Genomic DNA, 9390 nt, shown 5'->3' with positions numbered 1-9390 from the left:
TTTTTTCATTCGAAGTACCTCTCTTTTCTCAAAACGTGAAACAATTGTATAGGAGGCGGCCTTACTCTACTATCCCCTATTATTCCCAAGATATACCAGAAGATTTTAATTGACAAAACGTAAATTCCCTCATGGAATGGAGAATTACTGTGCCGGGTGCTCCCCTATAACCCTATACATGCTTCTGATGACGGGTACAATTTTATCAAACTAATCAGTTGAGAAAATTTCATTCTTATGTGGTGCTGCTCATCGCGTTATATGGAATGGAGCACTAAAGTATGAGTCGAACACTACCATAGATGTAATTCATCAAACCGTAGCAAAGAAACATTTTTACAGCAATACAGAGATTCCGAGCTGCCTACAAAGTCTGGCTATGTGTAATTATATTTTGATTCTTCATGACCTTCCGAAATACTCTGGCTCTGTATTTGTGAAGGGTCGATTTTGATTTCTGCTTTTTAGGATTGCTAAAAACCAAATCCCTCTTACAACATGGCATTTGAAAATATTATATTAGAGGGATTTGAAAAGTAATGTTACTGAGATATTTATAAATTTTAGATCTCCCGAAATCTTGTGACAAAAAAATAGAGAGATCTCTACTCTATATTTATGATGACAAAAAATTTCCTACCCAATTTCAAATCTCGGCTGGCCTTATTTTTTATAATGCTCGAGGTAAAGACTGCAGAAATACTTTTAACTCCTCTATATACACTTTCAAAAATATCCTAGTGTTCGAATTATAAAGCAATACATTCCCTTAATGGTAAAGGTACTAAATGACCCAGAATCAAAATTCACCAAAGCACTGGTTTTAAAAAACAAAAGAGATTCCAGGAAAAACGATGTCGTGGGCACTAGCGTTGTTGAATTCCATACCTCTTATTGCCTGCATAATTACAAATAATGAACCCTTAGCTCTGAGGCGATAAGAACTGTTATCATATCAGTAGAGATGGGAATCGTGTTTTGCGCAAGTGCACCCGCAATTACAACTTCAACTATCTGGTTCCTTTGTTTTCTTTCGGACATAAAAAAACATATATTCATAAATCATATTTAATGGCCGATGGGTAATTTAGAACATACTTATAAAATATCTCAATTATGATTTTTTTTAACATTACAACTTATCTGAAAATTTACTGCATATAGAATCTTTCCTTCGAAAATATATCTTTACTTGGTACTATTTAATCAAAATAATATTATCCAGAAAATGGTACTATTTAATCAAAATAATATTATCCAGAAAATGCCTCGCTGTTAGTTATAATTTATTGTATCATACAAATAGTATTAAATAATAATTGTCATAATATAAAACTTTGGTATGTAAGTATTCAAATTTTTACCAGGAACATGGTTTGACGTAAAAGAATGTCGCATTTGCTTAGTCCTCATTCTTTGAATCCTTACTAGAAGTTGATCTAAATCCTTCGTCGACAATAACGGAATCAACGGTTTAAGATCAGTTTCCAAAAAAATGTCTTTACCCAGAATGTAATCTGAAAATCTGTCACACGTAAAAGCTGACACTAGAGCTTCTTTTTCGATTTGAGCATATCTTCGCTCGGCTTCTGAGAGACTTTTGGAAGCTTACGCCACTGGCGCCCATGCATCATCGTACTTTTGTATGAGGACTCCCCCCAATCCATAAGAAGAAGCGTCCGCTGATACTTTCGTTTCTAACGAAAGTCATATATTTTCAATACGGGCTTATTGAGACTCTTCTTGATATCCTCCAACGCCTTCTCCTGCTCTTGACCCATATACTATCCACTAGTAGATTTCAGAAGTTCACGTATGGGCTGCGTCCTGGTCGCTAAGTCTGGCAAGAATTTCATGAGCTGATTGACAGTTTTCATGATCGCCTCAACTTTCTCTTTTGAGCTTTCCACACGATTTGCTTCAACAATTTCACTCAAGAAATGTATTTGGTTTTGAGGGAATCGACACTTTTCCTTATTTAAAGTGACTCCAGCATCTTTAAACTTCATTAGGGTTTGTACCAGGCGTTCATCGTGCTCCTCTTTTGTGTTCCCGAACACAACAATGCCATCCATAAGACAAACTGCTCCTTGTTGACTTCCCAAAATCCGATAGATTTCCCTCTGAAACTTCTCAGGGCCTGATTTAATTTCGAAGGGTTTCCTTTTGTACCGGAACCTGCGGAACGGTGTTATAAAAGTAGTAAGCTTTCTGGATTCTTCCTCCAAACACACCTGATGAAATCCTGCGTTGGCATCCAATTTTGAAAAAATTTTCCCTCCTCCCATTAAAGAAATAGTATAATCCACTGTAGGAAGCATAAGTCGTTCCCTTTTCACTGCTAAATTCAATTTGGTTAGATCTACACGAATTCTAACTCTATACTTTCCTTTCGGAACTACTACCATAGGAGAAACACCAGTCGAATGGCTCCACGCACGCCTCAATGACATCAAATTTTACGAGCTTTTCCAATTCTTGTTCTACAAGCGGTAGAAGTAGAATTGATATCCTCCTTGGAGTCCTGACACTGTAAGGCTCCCCATTCGATTCCATTTTGATTTTGTATTCACCTTCCAACCTCCCAAGTACATGATACATATATATTTGAATTCTGGAGAACTAATTGGATCCGTTGTTACATGCTAGATAAACTTGACCACTCCTAAGGCACTACTAGCCTCTCTTCCAAGTAACAGAGAACCAGAAGAAATAACTTATATTTCTTCCTGATTCTTCCTGTCTCTTTTCTTAATCTCTCCTATGAACACACCAATCACAGGTAACCTCTTATGATCCGGTCCATTCAGTAATTTTGTAGGCTTTCTTAATATATATTTATTGAAATGAAGATCATAAGCACTTTTGGGTACCACCGTTACATCAGCCACAGTATCTATATTGAAATAAAGGCGTTTGCTTCCCACAAACGCTTCAGTCCTCCAGGCGCTATTACTATTCTTGTTTGCTATTACTTTATCTTCAAATGAAATAGTCCGGTGAACCACTTAATTCTTCCGCAACCTCTTGAACCTTTGCTGATTTCTGCAAACTTTACCCCAGTGTCCAGTTCCCTTGCATTTGTTGCATTTACTGTCATTTTCTGGATATTTGTATGTCGGTTGTACCTTCTTTCCACACCACTGACAAGATTTCTCATTGATCCTTGAGGTTTGAAGTTCTGGTGCTTCACTTTATCCTGATGTCTTTTGTCTTTCTTAAATCTTCGGATTCCAATCGCCTTACCCTGAACCTTTGACTCATTTTTAATCTCAAGAGCCCATCTCCCTGAACATTCCTCCGCTCTGTATTCATGCACGGCCTTTTCCTTTAATAGCCTTGATCTCACCTTGTCGCTATTTATTCCAAGTGCAATTTTATCTTTGATAAACTCGTCCCTCATATCTCCATACAAACATGTATTCACAAGGGTATAAATATTGGATAGAAAATTATCGAAATTTTCTCCCTCCTCCTGTTTGCATCGATTGAATTTATATCTCTCATCCCATTCGTCTTTGGAGTGCAGGATTTTTGAAATTTTAATAGAATAGGTTCTGGGTCGTTATTGTTCTCCTCTGGGACATATCCTGCCTCTCTTTTCGTTGCTGCCACAGGTGCCCACACTAATCCAATATAAATCCTAAGAGCCTCCTCACCTACTAGGTTTAAGAGGAAAGCACTTTTTCTTTCTTTGGACCCCTTGTCCAATCCTGTGGCAACCACATAAATCATGTATTGCTGGCGAAACATCTTGAAATTATCACTAGCACTACCAGAGAGATCTAATGGCTTCGGAGGAAGTAGACTATTACTATTTGAAACCATATTCTGTCCCGGAACAATTCCAATGCACTCTTAATTCGTTAGTTTTCTTCTTTTTTTTCGTTTTGCACCTGACACCATGTGTAGTCTTGTATTACTTAATACTAACTAACTTTATTCTAGAATTTACACGTGTACTACAAACATTTGAGACGCCGATAAACAAACAACAAGAGCATAAACAGACAAAATACATACATAACATTTAATATATAATGAGGCTAATAAACACGACATATTCTACAGTTTTGGAGTGGCGGATTACTTGCCATAAAGAACGAGATTGGCACGAAAATCTGCAAAAACGGCAAGATATACTTTTATTTTTCAAATCATAATTCCACACATCAGTCAGTACCTCCGTTGTTAGAAACCCATGAAAAAAGGGATGTTTTCTTCGGCATGAATCTGATGCACCTGAGAGAGCAGTAAGGGGAAGTTGCTTTGCTGATGATTAGTACAATACTGAGTAAAATTTGTTTAGAAGATGCAAGTGTACCAACGTGTTTTATTCATTTTTTTATAATCTCCTTCAACCAATCAAATTCTTTCCTTTTCAACGATTCCAACAACCCTACATATCAGTAAGGGTGATAAATTTGGTAAGAATAGAAAAGCGTGCGAGGAGAAAAGAAGAATTACTTATGGCATCATTGATTAAATAATATACATCCTCTTCTATCAATCATGAACGTTATCATTCCCGCCTTTATTATTCAATATTAATATAATATGAGATGGTGATAGTCGATAGAGAACTGAATAAAATCCCCAAAATGACGTCGCCTTCTGTCTGGATTTATGAAAATGGAGGCCCAGGAATTTGGAAAATGCTTACCGGATGAGAAACAGATGGTTTGTCGGATTTGTCGATATAAATGTGCCTTTAGTCCCCTGTCTAGAATTACACGCCACTCATTATCCTGATCTCATAACAAGAGTATGGATATTCATCTATAAAATCAATTTGACGATGAATACATCAAGTCAGACTTTAACTTTGATCTAACAACGATGCTTATTGCATGTAATATAACCTTATCCATTGCTAATCATCTACGTTCAAAAAATTTATGGAGAAATACACGGGTAAACCTATCCCTTCCCGAGGAACCATCATTAAATTAATGGAGGATGTTGGTACTGATGTCATATATAGAAATACATATAAAAATGTTTTGAGTCATCCACACCAAATGATGATCAAGTTATCAGTAGAAAGTATTTACGAATATCGAAATGGAACTCTGAATTTTGTACTATCTCACAGTAAGTATTCAATTTTTTTTAAATCTAACTATAAAATATGATTCTATTTTAGCTAAACATATAAAGAATTATGATACACAACTCAGTAAAGGGCAAAAACAACTGCTTAAATGGTCACAACAACGGGGGTAGTAGCTTTGGATGGTTTGCAACTAGTTTGTCTGAGACTACTTACTTCGCTTTAAGACTTGGGTAGGATAATTAGGTTTTCCAATATTACATAGTCAATAAATATTACTTTTTTATCACTAAAGGCTTAGCTATGGTTGATGGGCTCCAAGAAATGGTGTTCAGAAAACTCATAAAAGGCAAAAACAACTGTTTAAATGGTCACAACAACGAGGGTAGTTACATTGGGTGTTGCATTATAATTAACAATTGTGTATATCCATCATGATAATAGTATGTTGTTATATAAGCATACCTAAATAACGGGGAAAATCTTTTTTGATGCTCTTAATAGGGAGTAATATCGCCGGACATTACTACATAATTAGCTTTTGCTCTAAATCTTTACGATGAATTTATTTATAAAATCTTTTTATTAGTATATTTATTGTCTAATTTTATGATTTTGACATTTACTTTATTATTAATAATTAGTTAGATCTCATCGGTAGAGATATATCTATCCTGTGCACAATTGTATATAGCAACTTCCACATGAAGAAGAGGGGTGATTATCTTTTTGATTAAACTCCACGTCTCACTTGTGTATTGCAACCTAAAGTTATGACATATTTAACTGAATTCCGATGTCAGAACAAGAAAATATTATTTGGATCAATCTATTATTTCAATATTCTGTATTTATAATTTATTATTATTAATAGTTATATGATTTTAATTGTTTAATTTTGTATATTTAACTTAAATGTTTAATGGTTTATTTTTTAGTATGTAGATTATATTTAATTAAAGCCTTCTTTTTAAACTTTGAGCTTCAAATATATTTCAAATACTCTACTTTGTCGTTTCATTAGCTATTATTCTGAGAATAAGGTTCATAATGAATTACAATTTCATGGAGTGTGACGTTTTCAAATCTACTGTAACGGATAAAAAACGTCGAAGTCAATTATACGTAGTATATCTTCATTAAACATTTTGCTAATAAATACATTAGTTATACCCTCAAAAATCATAATAAAGCAGGCAGATGATAATCACATCAGTATTTTAAACAATGATACCATATGTCTTTTTTCCCCCTCCTCCTCGCACGCGTTTTTCTCTACAATATTATCAACTATACATATCAGTAAGGTTGATAATTGAGGAAAGGATACAAAAGCGTGCGAGGAGAAGGGAAGAAATACTTATGGTATCATTATCCGTTTGCTAAAATAATCATCTATCAAGAACGTTATCAATTCTCGCTTTTATTATTCAATATTAATTTAGTATTAGATACTGATAGTCGATCGAGAACTGAATAAAATGCATAAAATAACGTCTCCTTCTGCCTGGATTTCCGGAAATGGAGGCCCAGGAATTTGGAAATACTTACCGGACGAGAAACAGATGGCTTGTCAGATTTGTCTATAATAATGTGCCTTTAGTCCCCTGTCTAGAATTACACGCCTCTCATTATCCTCATCTCATATCAACAGCATGGATATTCATCTATAAAATCAAGTTAATGATGAATATATCAAATCATCCTTTAACTCTGATCTCACAAAGATGCTTATTGCATGTAATTTACCCTTATCCATTGCTAATCCTCCTACGTTCAAAAAAATTATGGAGAAAGGGACACGAGGAAACCTATCCCTTCCCGAGGAACCATCATTAAATTAATAGATGATGTTGGTAATTATGTCATTTATAGAAATAGCCCCATTGTAAATTGTGAAGTTGAGATAATTTTCATATGTTTTGAGTCATCCACACCAAATTAAGATCAAAGTTATCAGTAAAAAGTATAAAATATCTACTAATTTTGAAATGGAACTCTGAATTTTGTACCACCTAACAGTAAGTATTCGGTTTTTTTTTTAATCTAACCATAAAATATGATTCTATATTAGCTAAAAATATCAACAATTATGATACACAACTCATTAAATGCCAAAAACAACAGCTTAAGTAGTCACAACAACGGGGGTAGTAGCTTTGGATGGTTTGCAACTAGTTTGTCTGACATTAGTTTCTTCACTTAAAGACTTGGGTATGATTATTAGATTTTCCAATATTACATAGTCAATAAATATTACTTTTTTATCACTTAAAGATTAGCTATGGTTGATAAGCTCCAAGAAATGGTCTTCAGAAAACTCATAAAAGGCAAAAGTAACTACTTAAATGGTCACAACAACGGGGGTAGCCACATTGGGTGTAGCATTATAATTAGAAATTGTTTGTATCCTTCATGATAATTGTATGTTGTTATATAAGCATAAATAATGGGGAAAATTTTTTTGTTGATGCTCTTAATAAGGAGTAATACCACCGGACATTACTACATAATTAGCTTTTGTTCTAAATCTTTACGATGGATTTAATTCTAATATTTTTTTTATTAATATATTTATTGTCCAATTTTATGATTTTGTCATTTACTTTATTTTAATCATTATTTAGATATCATCGGTAGAAATATATGAAGAAAAAACGATGATTATCTTTTTGATTAAACTCCACGTCTGACTTGTGCTTTGCAACCTAGAAGTTATGACATATTTAACTGAATTCCGATGTCGGACCAAGAAAATATTATTTAGAGCAATCTATATTTAAATATTCTGTATTTATAATTTATTGTTATTATTAGTTATATGAGTTTAATTGTTTAATTTTGTATATTTAACTTAAATGTATGATGGTTTATTTTTTAGTATGTAGATTATATTTAATTAAAGCCTTCTTTTTTAAACTTGGAACTTCAAATATATTTCGAAATACTCTACTTTGTCGTTTCATTAATTATTATTCTGAGAATATGATTAATAATGAATAACAATTTCATGGAGTGTGACGTTGTCAAATCTACTGTCACGGATAAAAAACGTCTAAGTCAATTTATACGTAGTATATCTTCATTAAACATTTTGCTAATAAATACTTTCGTTATACCCTCTAAAATCATAAAAAAGCAGGCAACTGATAATCACATCAGTATTTTAAACAATGATACCTAAGTCTTTCTCACCCCCTTCTCCTTGCACGCGTTAAGGAGGCTTTGAAATTGATGGTGGTCGGCAAGGACCAAGTATTTATAGGGGCTCAATTAGAAAATCAATAGATGAAGATTTACAAAAAATGCATATCTTCAATTTCAGGGCTGTTGTAGGAAAAGTTAAATAAATTAATTCAGATATGTTGGCAGATTTAAGTAATGGCCAATGCTACCTTTACGACTTTGTTTTGGCAATTCAGTCTGGAAAAATTCCTTCTGGTTCACACTTACCTCTTATATCACCAAGAACTTTGCACGAGGCTATATGGCTTACCAAAGCTAATTGCATTTTGCGATATTATATATCGAATAAAAAGTGTAGCAAAAACCTCTTAAATTTGCTAGAATTTATCTATGTGGCTTGCAATTAAATGTCAACTGAATTGTTATGATGGCTCGAAGCATTTTCAGCTTGCAATTTCACTATCAAGAGGTATTGTACAAAATATTTTAGCCCGAAATTCTTTATTCACTCATCATGAAAATATATTGTTAGGAGCATTGGTATATGAAGATTCAGAAGTATGTAAATTTGTATTCAATAAAGTTTTGAATGGAAAAATTTCATGTGACACCCATAGGCCATTCATAATTCCTAATAAAATAAATTATGAAACAAATCATTTCATGAATATCATTGATGGTCTAAGATAGTAATTTCAGTTCCTCCAATCTTACAATATTGGTCAGATATGAAAGCAAAGAATGAGCTTTTGAAATCCATGTTATTCCCAATCGGTAGAAAGGGAAGTAAAACTAGTTTCAGAGGCTGTAAGGTTTATGAATATAACCCAAGACACGGATACATTTTTGTCAACTTTAAAATCAAGAGATAAGCTAAGGAAATTTAAAGCTAAGTGTCAGTACCCAGTTTGATATATTTACATATTATATTTTCGAAAATAAAAGTAAGCAAAGATTAAGGATAATTATCGACATTATTATATACTAACTTATATAGAATTAAAAAAAAAAAGATATTAGCAGAATTTTTTCCTTTTCATCAATAATTTTTATCTTTTTCGTCTATTTTCGCACTAAATCCGGGGACGTGCGATGTTTATTTCGCTGTAGAAGTAAGGGGTTTAACTTTAGCAGAATATTACATATAGTGC

The 9390-nt window shown here is 33.3% G+C and overlaps 1 long non-coding RNA gene across 1 annotated transcript; it reads left to right on the top strand.

Moving 5' to 3' along the window:
- Nucleotides 1-4642: 4642 nt before the first annotated feature.
- LOC139904875 (uncharacterized) lies at nt 4643-6058 on the top strand. The gene is made up of 3 exons (XR_011779127.1): nt 4643-5094; nt 5147-5286; nt 5349-6058. It is a non-coding gene; the product is annotated as an uncharacterized lncRNA (long non-coding RNA).
- Nucleotides 6059-9390: the final 3332 nt, after the last annotated feature.

The sequence above is a fragment of the Lepeophtheirus salmonis genome, chromosome 3 (genome assembly GCF_016086655.4).
Source record: "Lepeophtheirus salmonis chromosome 3, UVic_Lsal_1.4, whole genome shotgun sequence".
Classification (NCBI taxonomy): domain Eukaryota; kingdom Metazoa; phylum Arthropoda; class Copepoda; order Siphonostomatoida; family Caligidae; genus Lepeophtheirus; species Lepeophtheirus salmonis.
The sequence above is the reverse complement of the archived record's forward strand: the minus strand, read 5'-3'. Positions and strand labels throughout refer to the sequence as shown.